General features: G+C 42.9%; 1 protein-coding gene across 1 annotated transcript in view; it reads right to left on the bottom strand.

Annotated features, from left to right (window-relative positions):
* LOC109927336 (follistatin-related protein 5-like) overlaps positions 1-17,059 on the bottom strand; it is a 499,489-nt gene that overhangs the window by 406,496 nt on the left and 75,934 nt on the right. The gene's annotated exons all lie outside the window — the stretch shown is intronic.

Genomic DNA, 17,059 nt, shown 5'->3' with positions numbered 1-17,059 from the left:
CTATTTATCTCCCACTAGATACTGTCTGACCTGCTGACTCTTTCCAGCGTACACCGTTTTCATTCTATGGTCCTTTGTTATTTGCCAGTCAACCACAATAGAAATAAAGGCAAGACGAGGTAACTTGTCATTGTATAATATCTTTCACAGCCTCAAAACATCACGAAAAAAGACTCAGAGCTAATGATGTATTTTTGAAGTGTAGTTTCTGATACATGTAGGGAAATGTGATAGCCAGTGTGTGTATTGTTGAAGCTAATAACATAAAAAAACCAGTGAATCTGTTTTTCAGAGTGCTGGTGGAGAAATAAATGTTGGCCAGGACTCCAGAATTACTCTATACCCTTACTTCAATAGTTCCACAGGATATTGTATGTCCTGCTAAGCAAAGAAATGGTTCTGGTCAAAGTCACAAAAGACATACAACATGACTATGACTTCATTAAACTATTGTCCCTCAATCTTCTTAACCTGTCTGCAGCCTTTAATGCAATTAATCAACTTATCTCTTTCCAATGCTATTCTGTTCTCTTTCTATTGGGATTGACTGTCCTCATTCGTTTCTTTTCTTTTTCCTAAACCAGTTGTAACTACAGAATTACGTGCAATGTTTCTCTTACCACTCCAGCAGTGTTACTTCTAGAATTGCTCAAGGATATCTCTGTGGTATAATGAGTCATGTAAATCATAACAATGTCATCGGTCACATGACTCAATAAGAGAGAAATTAAAAGTCTAGAAAGAGCATGTGAAGAGAGAGGTCTTAGATATTACAATAGAGATGTGTAGTTGAGAACCTACTGTGTATAGATGTAAATAAAAGCCATATTACACAACATAGGCTTCTGAAGAAGGGTCTAGACCCGAAACGCCAGCTTTCCTGCTCCTCTGTTGCCGCTTGGCCTGCTGTGTTCATCCAGCTCTACACCTTGTTATCTCAGATTCTCCAGCATCGGCAGTCCCCACTATCGTTGAAGAACCTTACTTCGACATAATGTGCAAACAGCCTGAGGTAGTGCTCTCACTAATTTTTTTTTCTGTGCAGACCTCTGAGGTCTGTGCTCAGCAGCAACTTTCGTATTTCTGTATAATAACTTACGTATTAAACAGTACCATCTGAAAACATGTCAGGATCTACACGCATGCTGAGAACATCTAGCTCTACTATAGCACTGCCTGTTTTGTCCCCTCCACTGTGATTTGTCAAACTGCCAGACTGACATCCAATGCTGGATAAGCAGGAATATCTTCCACTACAATCCTACTAAGATCAAAGCCAATCATTTGGATTCCTACCACAAATTATGTTCTCTAGTTATTGACTTTGATTCCTATCCCTCAGTGTCTGTCACTGACCTAGACTGCTCACATGTTACTGCATTTAAGACACGACAAAAGCAGTAGCAGTGGTTGCTCTCCATGTGAAAATGTAAATGATGTCTCAGTTTGTTGTTTCGTCTGAAAGATGGCACCTCAAACTGCATCATGCTCTGCATTGGAATGGCAGCTAAAATTGTGTATCTGGAAAAATAATTTGAACCCACAGCCTACATGCTGCTACTTAAATAATATTGACACCTGAAATGGCAGTTGATCAATAATCTCAGCAAAGTATCAGTTTAATTATTGCTCCTATCTACCACTCGAGTCGACCAGATTCATCTTCTACAGTCACAAAAATCTGGTTGTGTGGCTGAAAAGATCTTGTGCCTCCCAACATTAGCAATTCAAGTTATCAAAGATTGATGTGTTAAAAAAAGTCATAACATATTCAAAGCAAAAGCAATATTTGTGTTACTGTAGCCTAGAACTAGAATTATGACATTGATACCGACTTTGCATTTAGTGCAATCAATAGTTCAAAAGGTACTGTCCATATTTCTTGTTGATGGAAATCTAATAATAATTGCTCTTGAATGTAACAAAAGTAACCTTTCTTTCTATTCATTTTTGTGGGATGTGGGCGTCTCTGGCTGGCCAGCATTTCTTGCCCATCCCTAGTTGCCATTGAGAAGGTGGTGGTGAGCTGCCTTCTTGAACCTTTGCAGTCCTCCTGCTGTGGGTTGACCCACAATGCTATTAGGGAGGGAATTCCAGGATTTTGACCCAGTGACAGTGAAGGAACGGCGATATATTTCCAAGTCAGGATGATGAGTGACTTGGAAAGGAACTTGGAGGTGGTGTTTCCATATATCTGCTGCCCCTTGTCCTTCTAGATGGAAGAGGTCGTGGGTTTGGAAGGTGCTGTCTAAGGATCTTTGGTGAATTTCTGCAGTGCATCTTATAGATAGTACACACTGCTGCTACTGAGCGTTGATGGTGGAGGGAGTGGATGCTTGTGGATGTAGTGCCAATCAAGCGGGCTGCTTTGTCCTGGATGGTGTCAAGCTTTTTGAGTGTTGTTGGGGCTGCACTCATCCAGGCAAGTGGGGACTACTCCATCACAGTCCTGACTTGTGCCTTGTAGATGGTGGACAAGCTTTGAGGAATCAGGAGATGAGTTACCTGCCACAGTATTCCCAGCTTCTGGCCTGCTCTTGTAGCCACTCTGTTAATGTGGTGAGTCCAGTTGAGTTTCTGGTCAATGGTAACCTCCAGGATGTTGATAGTGGGGGATTCAGTGATGGTAACACCATTGAATGTCAAGGGGCGGTGGTTAGATTGTCTCTTTTGGTCATAGCCTGGCATTTGTGTGGCGCAAATGTCACTTGCCACTTGTCAGCCCAAGCCTGGATATTGTCCAGGTCTTGTTGCATGTGAACATGAACTGTTTCAGTATCTGAGGAGTCATGAATGGTGCTGAACATTGTGCAAACATCAGCGAACATCCCCAACTCTGACCTTATGATGGAGGGAAGGTCAATAATGAAGCAGCTGAAGATGATTGGGCTTAGGACACTACCGTAAGGAACTCCTGCAGAGATGCCCTGGAGCTAAGATGATTGACCTCCCACAACCACGAGCATCTTCCTATGTGTCAGGTATGACTCCAACCACCAGAGTGTTTGCCCCCTGATACCCATTGATTCCAGTTTTGCTAGGGCTACTTGATGCCACACTCGGTTGAATGCAACCTTGGTATCAAGGGCTGTCACTCTAACCTCACCTCTGGAATTCAGCTCTTTTGTCCATGTTTGAACCAAGGCCGTAATGAGGTCAGGAGCTGAGTGGCCCTGGTGGAACCCAAACTGGGCATCGCTGAGCAGGTTATTTCTGAGCAGGTGCTGCTTGATAACACTGTTGATGACACCTTCCATCACTTTACTGATGATCGAGAGGAGACTGATGGAGCGGTAATTGGCCGGGTTGGATTTGTCCTGCTTTTTATGTACAGGACATATTTGGGCAATTTTCCACATTGTTGGGTAGATACCAGTGTTGTAACTGTACTGGAACAGCTTGGCTAGGGAAGCAGCAAGTTCTGGAGCACAAGTTTTCAGTACTATTGCCAGAATATTGTCAGGGCCGGTAGCCTTTGCAGTGTTCAGTGTCTTTAACCATTTCTTGATATCATGTGGAGTGAATCGAATTGGCTGAAGACTGGTATCTGTAATGCTGGAGACCACTAGAGGAGGCCAAGATGGATCATCCACTCGGCACTTCTGGCTGAAGATTGCTGAATTGCCTCAGCCTTATCTTTTGCACTGATGTGCTGGGCTCTTCCATCATTGAGGATGGGGATATTTGTGGAGCCTCCTCCTCCGGTGAGTTGTTTAGTTGTCCACCACCATTCATGACTGGATGTAGCAGGACTGCGGAGCTTAGATCTGATCCGTCGGTTGTGGGATTGCGTAGCTCTATCTATCACTTGCTGCTTTCGCTGTTTGGTGTGCAAGTAATCCTGTTTGGTGGCTTCACCCGGTTGATACCTCACCTTCAGGTATGCCTGGTGCTGCTCCTGGCATGCCCTCCTGCACTCTCCATTGAACCAGGGTTGATCCCCTGGCTTGATGGTAATGGTTGAGTGGGGGATATGCTGGGCCATGAGGTTACAGATTGTACTGGAGTACAATTCTGATGCTGTTGATGGCCCACAGTGCCTCATGGATGCCCAGTCTTGAGTTGCTAGAGCTGTGCGAAGTCTGTCCCATTTAGCACAGTGATAGTGCCACACAACACAATGGAGGTTGTTCTCAATGTGAAGGCGGGACTTCGTCTCCACCAGGACTGTGCGATGATCACTCTTATCGATACTGTCATGGACAGATGCAACTGTAGCTGGCAGATTGGTAAGGATGAGGCCAAGTATGTTTTTCCCTCTTGGTGGTTCCCTCATCACCTGTCGCAGACCCAGCCTAGCAGCTATGTCCTTTAGGACCCGACCAGCTCAATCTGTAGTACTGCTGCCGAGCCACTCTTGGTGGTGGACATTGAAATCCCCCACCCAGAGTACATTTTATGCCCTTGCCATCCTTAGTGCTTCCTCTGAGTGTTGCTCAACATTGAGGAGTACATACTCCTGCAATAAGATCATGGGTAGCAACTCGCACCAGAAGAGCTCTTTTAAATATTTGCCTTTCTTCAGTTCGATGTGTTTTGCTATATTTCTTCTCAGCATTTGCTTCAAATATTTCAGTTTCCCACACTGCTGAACCATGTAGCTTTTTTAGCCACATGCGATTGTGTCATGGTCTTACATAATTTTTATTCTCTTCAACAGCTGCTTGAGGTAGGTGCAGCTGAACAGTATCTATAGAAGACATCATGGTAGGCTCCAGTGTCAGTAACTTGTCACTGACACTGTCAGTTGGAAGAAATCCCACTCTGTGAAGTTGACTTTAAAAATGGTTGCATGCGCTTCTGAATTTCGGAATGATGAGGCAGGCTGGGTTGGGAATCCCGCTGGGCAACTTGGGAAGAGCCCAACAGGCTGCTTGGTCCCCGAGGTGGGCTGAGGAGAAAGTCTGCCTGGAGACTCTGAAACTATTCAGACTTTAAAATAAAGATTAAATCAGAAAACATCCCTCCTGCTCTCACCTTCCTCACTCCCTGCCCCATCAATTCCAACCTTTGCTTTTGCACCAACCCTCAATGTTACACAAATCTCCTCTGCTGTCCTATGCCATCCTTCATCCCCATGGCCTCTGTGCCCTCTATGTCATGGCCCCCACAAGCCCATTGCACATGGCCGTAAGCCTCAATATGCCCCTAATCATCCCATAGCCTTTTAGAATGCCTGATCCTACTCACTGTCAACTCACACCTCCCACCTACCACACTTTCTATTCTCTCTCTGTGTCAATGTGCCTATTACCCAGGATGGGCATGAATCAGGAAGTATGATGAGAGGGAATAAAGTAACAGTCTATTCCAGTCACTGTTGAAAGAACTCAAATAGGCATCCAATACAGTGAAACTGCTTCAACCAATTCCTTATGAAAAACAGCCTTTCACTAAAATGCACATTATGTCAAACCTTTCACTCAAGTAAGTCATACTTCATATTAAACAGTTCCATTCAATAGGCAGGTGGAGTTATCCATCAATAGGCACCCCATTGTGGAAATTATGGTTTACAAAATCAGTCATGCATCACAAATCCTACAATAATTTTACATGACCTCTGAGGAAGGGTCACCGGACCCGAAATATTAACTGTTTTTTCCTTCACAGATGCTGCCAGACCTGCTGAGCTTTTTCAGCAACTTTGTTTTTGTTCAATATTTTTACATAACCACGCACTTTGAAATGCCTGGCACTTTCTTTTAAATCTCCACAACTTATTCAGATATGTTCTTGATAAGTTTGCAAGTTCCATTGGGTTTATGCATTCTTTAAACACAAGCATGCCATTTCACATTCCAAAAGGATGCCTGGGATGTCATCCAAAACGAACAAAAATACTACAAATTAGACATTTCTCCAGCCCTCATTGCTCAGAAAGTCCCCATGCACCACCAATGCAAAACCATATAAGCTAAACCCCGTTGCCTCTCTCCTTATGCATCTCTGCCAACTTAATGCTACTCTGGCTCATGACCCTTTTCTCCTTCACCTACCATGCCAACGAAGTACTCTAGGTGAATGTAGATTCAAGAACATTTGGGTCCAACATCATCAGGACAAAGCAGTCCACTTAATTCACATCTCATCTAACACCTTCCAACGTTCACTCTTCACCACTGAGGCACAGTGGGAGCAGTGTGTATCATCTAAGATGTACTGCAACAACTCATCAAGACTCATTTAACTGTAACTTTCAAATTCATGACCTCTACCACCTTCTTTAAATAGTGTCTAGAAATCTATTTCTATTTCTTTCTTAAATATATTCAGTAACTTTGCCTTCACCACCTTGTGTGGTAGAGATTTCCACCTGGTCATTACCCTCTGGGTGAAGGAATTTCTCCTAATTTCAGTCACATATTGTCTAACCTGCATCCTGTGACTGTGAACTCTTGTTCTAGAGCCCCCTTCAGAGAGGCAGAACATCAGTCTAGACAGGGAGATAATAAGGACTACAGATGCTAGGAGCCAGAGTCTATAGGTGTGAGGCTGGAAAAGTACAGCCGATCAGACAGCATCCAAGAAGCTGGAAAGTCAACTTTTCGGGCCAAAACCCTTTACCAGGTCTGGAGAGGGATAGGGGTGTCTGTAAATAGAGGGAGGAGTTAAGGCTGGGGGAAGGTTAGGACAGATGGTGATAGGTGGATGCAGGTAGGCGGTATTGTGATTGGTCCATGGGAAGGGTGGAGCAGATAGGTGAGTAGGAAGGTGGACAGGTTGGACGGTTGGAGGGATTTTGAAGCTGGTGAAGTCAATGTTGAGCTCGTTGGGCTGCAAACTTCCAAGGCAAAATATCAGATGTTGTTCCTCCAGTTTATGTTTGGCCTCACGCTGGCAGTGGAGGAGGCCAAGGATGGACATGTCACCAGGGGAGTGGGAGGGGGAGTTAAAGTGGATGGCAAATGGAAGGTCGGGTTTGTTGGTGCACAGCTGCTCTGCAAACTGGTCGCCAAGTCTGCATTTGGTCTCCCCAATATAGACAAGACCACATCAGGAGCAACAAATGCAATAGATCAGGTTGGATGAAGTGCAGGTGAATCTCTGCTGGATCTGGAAGGATTGTTTGGGGCCTTGGACGGAGGTGAGAGGGGAGGCATAGGGGCAGGTGTTGCAACTCCTGCGTTTTCAGGGAAAGGTACCGGGTGTGGTGGAAAAATTGGTGGGGACCGTAGAGCTGATGAGGAAATCGCTGAATGAATTATCTATGCAGAAAGCGGAGAGGGGTGGGGAGGGAAGTATCTTCTTGGTGTTGGGGTCTGATTGAAAGTGGCGGAAATGTCAGAGGATGATACATTGGATTTAGAGGTTGGTGGGTGGTATGTGAAGATTAAGGGGACTCTATCCTTATTATCGATGAGAGGAGCGGGTTTAAAGGCAGAAGTGCAGGAAATGGAGGAGATGCAGTTGAGGGCATCTGTAATTACAGAGAAAGGGAAATTATTGTCCCTAAAATAGGAGGATATCTGGGATGTCCTGCAGTAGAATGTCTCTTCCTGGGAGCAGATGCAGCAGAGGCAGAGGAATTGGGAATATGGGATAGCATTTTTGCAGGAGGGTGGGTGAGAAGAGGTGTAGTGGAGATACTTGTGGGAGTCAGTGGGTTTGAAATGGCTGTCGGTGGTAAGTCAGTTTCCGGAGATGCAGATGGAGACGGAGAGGTCCAGGAAGGTGAGGGAGGTGTCATAAATAGTCCGGGTGAATTTGATGGTGTGGAGGAAGTTGTTGGCGAATTTGCACTGATGCAGTCATCAACATAGCAGAGAAAGAGGTGAGGGATGGTGCAGGTGTAGTCGCGGAAGAGGGACTGTTCCACAAATCCTACAAAGAAGCAGACTCAGCTCAGGCCCATGCGGGTGTCCATGGCCACCCCTTTTAGTTTGTAGGAAGTCGCAAGAGTCAAAAGAGAAATTTTTGAGAGTGAGGACCAGTTCAGCCAAGCTGAGAGTGTCAGTGGAGGGGGAACTGGTTGGGCCAATGGGAAAGGAAGAAACTTAGGGCTTTTAGGCCCTCCATGTGGGGGTTACAGATGTACAGGGACTGTATATCCTTGGTGAAGATGAGGTGTCGAGGTCCAGGGAATTGAAAATTTTGGAAAAGGTGGAGGGCGTGGGTTGTATCACGAACGTAGTTAGGGAATTCATGGACCAAAGGGGAAAGAACGGAGTCGAGATAGGAAGAGATGAGCTCGGCGGGGCAGGAGCAGGCAGAGACAATGGGTCGACCCAGGGCAGTCAGGTTTATGGATTTTGGGTAGGAGATAGAAAAGGGCGGTGCAGGGTTGTGGAACTATCAGGTTAGAGGCCATGGTCGGGAGATGTCCCAAAGTGATGAGGTTGTTGATGGTCTGGGAGGTGATGGGTTGGTGATCAGAGGTGGGGTCATGATTGAGGGGACGGTCAGACGAGGTGTCAGAGAGTTGGTGTCTGGCCTCAGCGATATAGTGGTCAGTACCCCATACTACCACCATGCCCCCTTTTTTGGTGGGTTTAATAGTGAGGTTGGGGTTGGAGCGGAGGGCTGCATATTTCAACGGGGAGAGGTTGGAATAAGTGAGAGGGGTGGAGATATCCAAGTGATTGATGTCACGATGGCAGTTTGAGATGAAGAGGTCGAGGGAGGGTAGGAGAGTGGGAGGAAGTGTCCAGGAGAATGGAGTTTATCCTGCCGCTAGCAAGGGGTCATTAGAGGGTGGATTGGATTCCCGTTCATAGAAGTAGGCGCAGAGGTGGAGGCTGCAAAAAGAGAGTTCAACGTCATGGCGTACGTGAAATTCGTTTCTGTGTGGGTGCAAGGGAATGAAGGTGAGCCCTTTGCTGAGGACTGACCGATCAACCTCGGTGAAGGGGGAGGTCCAGGGGAAATGGTGAATACCTGGCCGGGCTTGGGGCTGGGGCTGGATGTAGAGCTGGAGCTGGGAGCGGGGGTGAAGCCTTCATCAGGAGTGGGTGTGCGCACTGGAGCGGTCACATGGGTGGAAGCAGAAGTAAAACAATCGTCACTGTTGTCGCTTGCCACGTGGTTGTCAACGTCGGCTGTATGCGAGCTATAGGAGTGGTTGGAGCACCCATGACATCAATCGTGTCAGGCTGATCCTGGAGAAGGGCAGACATCAGGTTAGGATGCTGAATGGTTCAGGAGGTCTGTGTGTGGAGCTGAGTATCATCAATTTAGACAGCCCTGTCAGAATTCTAAATGTTTCAGTGAGATCCCCTTTCATATTTTTAAACTCCAGATAGTACAGTCTTTGTTGATCCAGTTTCTCCTCATACATAAATCACAGAAATATTATCGAGCAGAAGGAGGCTAGTCATCCCAGCATTGGTGCTCTGAGCATTTTGACTTAGTGCTAAACTCATGCGTTTCCCCCATAACCCTGCAAGTTGTTTCCATTTGAATAATCAGCCAATGTCCTCTTGAGTGTCTTAACTGACTGTATGAAACATTTTTCCAAACGTTGCATTTGCTTCTTTTGCAAAGCACTTTACAATCACTGTTCCTTCACTGTCAGTAGGTTGTAATCCTAGAAATCCCTCCCTATTTCTGCATATCCCTAAAGACTGAATGGTTTAAGAAAGCAAATCATCACCAGCCTCTCAAGAGCAATTATGGGTGAGAGATAAATGTTGGCCTAATTCGCCCAAATCCCTTGAACAAAAACAAAATCCACTACTACCAATGGACACAGGAAAAAAGAAAAATCATTTGCATTTCTTTATTGCAGACTACACTCTATTGAGAAAAGTACTGTTGCTCATCACTATACTTTGAGACTTCAATAGTTCTAGTCATTTCATTAGTTTTTGACAGTTGTTGACAGGATGACACTTAATTGAGTTTATTCAACATTTTAGCACAGTCCTTTCCACAGTTAACAGTTCCAAAGAACACCTGATGCCCTCTGCCTCCCTAAAACAATCCCTGACCTCATCTATATGGTGCCCTGGGGACAGCTCTCCAAAGAGCTACTCTGGCAATCCAAAAAGAATGCACTGAGAACAGACCTACTTTTACTTGGGCAAATCCCCGCACTGCGGGTACGATATTCCGGGGACTCCAAAATCCTATTTCAGTGGATGCAACTGATCATTTAATTGGGCAACAAGCTCCCAGAATCATGCATCAAAGCTGGCCCGCTCCTATGAAAATGATACCAACATTCGGGAACTAGATTTACAATTTCACACCTTTTCCAGCGTTTTGGCCAATGCAGAGATGCTCCCTGCCCAGCCAAAAACCCGCATCTTGTAGTGCATAGCATTTTTCATCGATTTCAATGCACTGTTGTCAAGCATACTGATGTCCATGTATCATTAACAGAATCCCCAATGGTATTGCTTACTACATGTCAAAAGTAAAGCTTTTGAAAAGAGGCTATTCCACAGACAGTCAAGATAGGCCACTTATTTCCAGTCAAATAATTAAGAATGACTCTAGATCATTTAAGCCTGTGAGCCGATTCCAGAATTTATTTATTTCAAGGCAAACTATCACTCATTCATCTGCCTTCGTTCCATTTCATCTGACACCCTCATCTAATCAATATCTACCTATTCCTCACCTGAGAATTTGCATCAGTGATCCACAATTATTTTATGGAGGCAGTTATGAAACCCCTTCTTGAACAGTATCCAAGAACCACATTAAGAACGAATGGTTAGGCTGCTTAAAATCCAGTTTACCGGTCAGAGATAACATAGTAGAAACAAACTGCCATTTAGTAAACTATATTCAGGATAATTACCTCAATTGTCAATCATAGTTATGGAAATAAAAGAAGGTTCCGTACTTCTCAAGCATTATGCCTTTTGATCTTTTATTTTATGGTTTTGATTTTGCTTCTTGTATATTTTTGTTGAAAGAAGGAGCTGTTTATTTTTAAAAGAAGGATCGATGTTCTCATACTTTCTTGCCTTCACAGGCATTCGAAGGCATTCCATATTAAACAAACCTAAATTCTTAGTTTAGATATTCCCTGTGGGTTACTGTAACTCACAGGCATGACATGAGCAGAAAATCTTCAGGAACCACTTTTTAGGCTCTCTGTTACCCTCTACCACTCTTGGATTTCCAGCCAATTCAAGGTTGAATGGATAGTACTGTACAATAATGGAATGTGTTTTCACATATATTTATCTATAGTTCCACCACAACAATGCTGGTCAAAAATTGCTGGATGCATTCTGATTGTAAGTGCGATTGCTCCAATACCAGTGCCACCAGGATTCAGCCAAAAGTCATGATTGTTTTTCCAATAAAAAAATGTTACCTGATCATTTAATCATTGCTTTTAATGGGAACATTCTGCCCCGTACTTCAAAATTATATGATTGCTTCACAGCCAATAAGGGGCAGCCTGGGACCATGAAAGATGGTTTCTCAATGAAACTTTTCTTTCCTTACCCTTTTCCTCAAATTTGGATTTTCAACTTGAAACAAAAAGAAATAAGATGGGAGTCCGATATCTTTAGTCTTGAAAGGTGACATTGCAGAAACATGTGTGTCAATATTTTTTGTCACTATAGTGATGAAGAGAATAGTAGAAAGCAGAACTCTTACAGCCAATCACAATGGTGTTCCAATGCCCTGTACCAGAAGGGAGAAGACTTTTTTTTGGTCCATGATGAATTGTAGATCACAGACATTAGGAGATAACGTAGAGTTAATGAATAGAAATTTAGTCATAATGTTTTGAAGGAAATTGGTCTGTAGGGCATTGTATTCGCATCAGCTGTCAGACTGAAGCCGATACATTACTAAAGCCATACCACTGCACCAGCATCTCCATTATTAAGTCAATACCATTGAATTAGTTTTAATTTGGTGTCCCTGCTTGGATTGTTCTCTGCCTGTTACTCCATTATGAAATTAAATGCTGCAGATTGCCAGTTAAATAAAATGATAATATTGTTTGGATAGATTACTCTGTCTTACTCCCTTTGCAAGAACAATCCATGTAACACAGATACCAAGTGCCGATGGAGTCTGCAATCCATGAAGAGAATTGGGAAATTAGAAGAACATCCTGCCCTTCAAATAATATATCAGTCCGTGTAGAATCATAGAGTCTCCAGAATATGGAAAGAGATGGTTCGGCCTATTGAGTGTATACCGACTCTCTGAAGAGCACATGTGCAAACCTTCCAGCCAGAGATATGCAACGGTGTGCAAGAATAGAAATGTCGATTAATTTTTCTTTTAGCGGACTGTAAACATTGCCTGATAGTAATTAATTCCATGATACCTAGAACTTGTTTTAGATGTACATGGCTCTGTAGTACTCAAATGCAAAACACTTTTTTTCACAGACTAAAAGGAACCTTATAAATTTTGTCATGCTTCAGAAGTTTTGACTGATCATAGAAAGATTCTGCTTTAAAATACATTAGCATGCAGTTAACTTAAGTTTATCTCAGAAGGGATTAAATCCATATGCCACAAAGCTGGGATTTGACTTTAACCAATGTGGACTGGCTCCTTCTATTATGCATGAGTGTATACTGTTAATTTGAGACAAATGAATGTTTTTTCAGGTTTTCCAAAAATTACTGAATATACTATGTTGGGATGACCCACTTCATTCTATTCTGGCAGATGATGACTATTAAGAATACCATATCTAGAAGCTCAGAAAATTTAAACTAGATTAGCAACTCTGCATTTATTGCCCGTCCCCAATTGTCCTTGAAGGTGGTGTATGCAGACCTACACTGCCATTAGAATTCTCTCCCCAACAGTATTGTGGTCTATCTACAGCATACGAACTGTAGTGCCACCACAACCATCTCAAGGGATGGGCTATGAATGCTGGCCCGCCAACGATGCCCACATACCGTGAGTGAATAAAAGATTGGTCAATCTCCAAACGTGGACAGCTGGGCAGGTCCAGAACTCTACACAGTTCCCCTTTGAAAATTACTATTGAATTGGTTTCCTCCATGCTTTCAGACAGTGCATTCCAAAATCATAACTCACTGTGGTGGGAAAAAAAATTCCTCTCTCCTTTGTTTTCTTTCAATTACCCCCAAAAAAACTTATGGACATTAGTAAGCAAGCCTCCTCCCACAGGAGACGGTTTTTCTGCTTTGCTCTTTTAAGGTCCTTCATAATCTGAAAATATCATAATTGAATCTCCCCTTACAATTTTCTCACAGAACTAAAGTTCAAGCTACTATTATAGTAAACCTCCTCTGCAACCTCCCAAGCCCTTGACATTCTTCCTAAAGTTTGGTGCCCAGAATTGGACACAATGGGTTACAATCAGAGCAATGGCAAGTTGATGGCAGCATTGCCAATTGTAACTCCTCTACCTAATTGAATGTCCTTGTTACCTAACTCACCACAGAGAAGGGCATTAAATTCTGTCCAATAATTCAAATGAAGCACAACCAGTGATTTACAACAATTTTGCATAATGTTTTAGCCTTGCCACTATTTATAAAGTCAATGATTTTTTTATAAGAAAACTATAGGTTTGTCCCTCCAACTTCATAGATTGGTGAATGTCATAGCTTTCTCTCTGTTCCTTCACCACCCATAAAGATGTATCATATAGTTTTCTTTCAAAATTAATTATTTCACACTTCTCTGCATTAAAATTTATCTACCATGTGTCTGCGATTTCTGCCAATTTGTCAGTGCCAAAGATTGACAATTTGCCATTATTTCAGCACATCTTTCAGGAAATTAAGCCCAAAATGCAGTGCACGTTCATCCAGCTCCATTTTAGTATTAAAATTGTTGAACATCCAAAGCCGATACTCACCCCAATGTTATCTTTCATCACTATGTTTAAACAAGCATAACATTTTCAAGTTACTGAAATGTTCAATTATCATAATTCATGACGTCACTTTTCAAAAAGTGGCTTTGATGGTGAAACCTTATTTTTAGAAATTAATTACTGAAATTTCATTTTCCCATTAAAATATTTTAAAATGCTTTGGCTTACAACTCAATTTGTTGAACTAGTTTAAGGTCTGTACACTGAGGCCAAATGAATAATTGTCTACTTCAGGAACACTTGGGTGACTTTAAACTTTGGTGATCAACTGTTAATTCTGTTACCTGTTGAGTTTATAAAATTTCAAAGCAAATGAGACATTTTGCTCTGTATTTGTAATGTTGCAATATTACAAACACATTAGGTTGCAACTGTGCAGAGAAAATAAGGTAGGGGACTTGAATAAACTGTTTCATTTGTCCCCTCCTTCTCTCTGTGTCCCAATCCATCAATGGAAGAATAAAAGTTCCGAGTTGATGTTGGACATAGTGATCAGAAAAACATGCTGAGATTGAGACATCTAATGACTGGAGTATTGACAGAATTGGACTACATAGTTAGGCCCTGATTCTCAGGAACAGGACATTGCCTGGAATGAGTGTGAATGTGGGCTGAGTGCGTGGCTTCACTGCATGAATTCCTATAAATGTCATTCCCCACACCTTATCCCAGCTAAAACTTTCCACACTCTATCCCACCACATATCCTTTATACCACCCTATGTCCTTTTACCAAGCCCCATGACTCCTTATACCCATTATGCCACATTATACCTCTCTATCCCTATATCACCTTATGGCACTATTTTCAGTAACCTTGCCCTATTTGCTATCCTGTGCCGCCGTATGCATCACCGTAGCCCTTTCTAGCTCCTGAGCTAACCTGTGTCCCTGCACACATTCCCCTGGTCCTTCTCTGCCCCTATGCCAATTCAAGCCAATTCATAACCTGATAAACCACCCTTCACTTCTCCCTCAATGCCAACCCACACAGTATCTGGCATGGTAAATCTCGGGAGACACACTGACATAAAATAAAGTCATATCTTTCGATGATATTATTTAAAAAACACATAAAAGAAAGCATCCAATATATCATAAATTTCTGAAACAATCTCTGTATGAAAACAAACATTTTTTTTTTGACAGCTTCTTCAGACATTCTTTGACAATTTTGACAGATCCAAACAGTGCATGAACATTTTAGGCTCATTATCTATTTTCCGCAATTCTGCAGGACTCCTGAACCCCGATCACTCCTATGCCCCCTCTCCACGCAAGCTGAAATTTAAATGTAGATAGTTAATCAACGAAATAGCTAGCTGTCTTCACTAACACTGCATGTGTGAAACCACTAAACCCACATCACAAATCATTGAGTCAAAAAATGTGGAGGTGGAAAAGCACAGCAAGTCAGAGAGCATCCAAGGAGCAGGGAGGTCAACCTTTTGAGTCAGAACCCTTCTTCAAGACTGGGTGAGGGGGAGGGAGGCCCAGAAATAAATAAAGGGATGTGGGTGGGGCTGTGGGGAGGATAGTTGAGATGGAGATAGGTGGATGCAGGTAGGTTGGTCAGTGGGAAGGAAGGAGCAGATAGGTGAGTTGAAAGATGAACAGGTTGGGGGTGGAGAGATTTTGAAGCTGATGAACTCAATATTCAGGCCATTAGGCTCTATGCTTCTAAGGTGAACTATGAGGTGTTGTTCCTCCAGTTTATGTTTGGTCTCACGCTGACAGTGGAGGATGCCAAGGATGAACATGTCACCAGGGGAGTGGGAGGGGGAGTTAAAGTGGATGGCAACTGGAATGTCAGGCTCGTTAGTGTGTGCAGAGCAGAGACACTCTGTAAACCGGTCCCCGAGTCTGCATTTAGTCTGCCCGATGTACAGGGTACCACATCGGGAGCAACAGATGCAATAGATGAGGTTAGATGAAGTGCAGGTGAATCTCTGCCGAATTTGGAAGGATTGTTTGGGGCCTTGGATGAATTTGAGAGGGGTGGTGTAGGGGCAGGTGTAGCACCTCCTGCGGTTGTAGGGAAAGGTACCAGGTGTGGTGGAGGGGTTGGAGGGGAGTGTGGAGCTGACGAGGGAGTCTCAGAATGAATGGTCCCTGCAGAAAGAAGACAGAGGTGAAGAGTGAAATATCTTTTTGCTGGTGGGGTCTGATTATAGGTGGCGGAAATGCTGGAGGATGAAGTGTTGTATTCAGACATTGCTGGGGTGGTATGTTTTTGGGGTCAGGACTTCTGATTTTGGGAGTTTGCAATCTGATTGTCAGTTGCATGGCTCCGGGGCTGCGTGTAGGCCAAAACTCAGCCATCTTAAAGAAATGGTCTATCTTCCAGACACTTCTGAACAGTGCATCCTTTTGCACTCAGGTGGGGATAAACACATCAATATTTCAAAAACTCTCTCTCTCAAATCTTACCTGCCATTCAGTTTGAAGTTAGAAGGAATGGCAATAAGAGAGTTGAACAACAACAGCAGTACACAAAAAAGAAAAAAAAATAGATAAAAGGTCAGTTCTAAGCTGAGAGAATGTTTTAAAATGCACTCTGTTGCAGTATGAGGACTATAAACATGTAAGAAACCTTCGACAGCCTTGTTTTTAAGCTATAAAATCATAAAGTCATTTTGTTGCAAAATCTTTGGTACATTATATAAGTGCTGGTATTTTAAAGACTTAAATAAAATGGATGCTATTAACTTAACATGTGATTTATAACAATGTATGGGTTATGCACTTGGATTTCTTCCTATTTATGTGTTTGAGCATTCCAATTACCTAAAAAATGGCATCAAAGACTGCTTTCTCATTGGAGGGACACAACTGATGGTGAACTTAACCCAACAGTCATCATATCCCAGGCAAGTGGCAAGGTTGAGAAGGTAGGACCATCATAGTGACCTCAGCTAGTGTGAGAATTGAACCCATGGTGTTGGTGTCATTCTGCATTGTAAGGTAGTCATCTAACCAACTAAGCCAACCCAGAATCTTTACAGCAAAACACAAAGCCACATTCTCTTTTTTGTCTCAACAACAACATACTTTGACCACAACCTCATGATATCAATAGTATTGCACATTTTGCATTTCTCTCAGAAAGTATCTACCTAAACACCAAAACAAACTAGCACCAGATTACCTTTGTATTCCATGCTCAACAGAAACTGTCTTTGAATAAACAAAGGGGAAAGTCATTTCACAAGTTTGAATAGTAATCATATTCAGGTCCAGAAGGTCTTTTATTAAAAAAAAATAGACATCTATG

Source organism: Rhincodon typus, chromosome 12, assembly GCF_021869965.1.
Source record: "Rhincodon typus isolate 14 chromosome 12, sRhiTyp1.1, whole genome shotgun sequence".
NCBI lineage: Eukaryota > Metazoa > Chordata > Chondrichthyes > Orectolobiformes > Rhincodontidae > Rhincodon > Rhincodon typus.
This window is presented reverse-complemented; position numbering and strand designations above follow the sequence as displayed.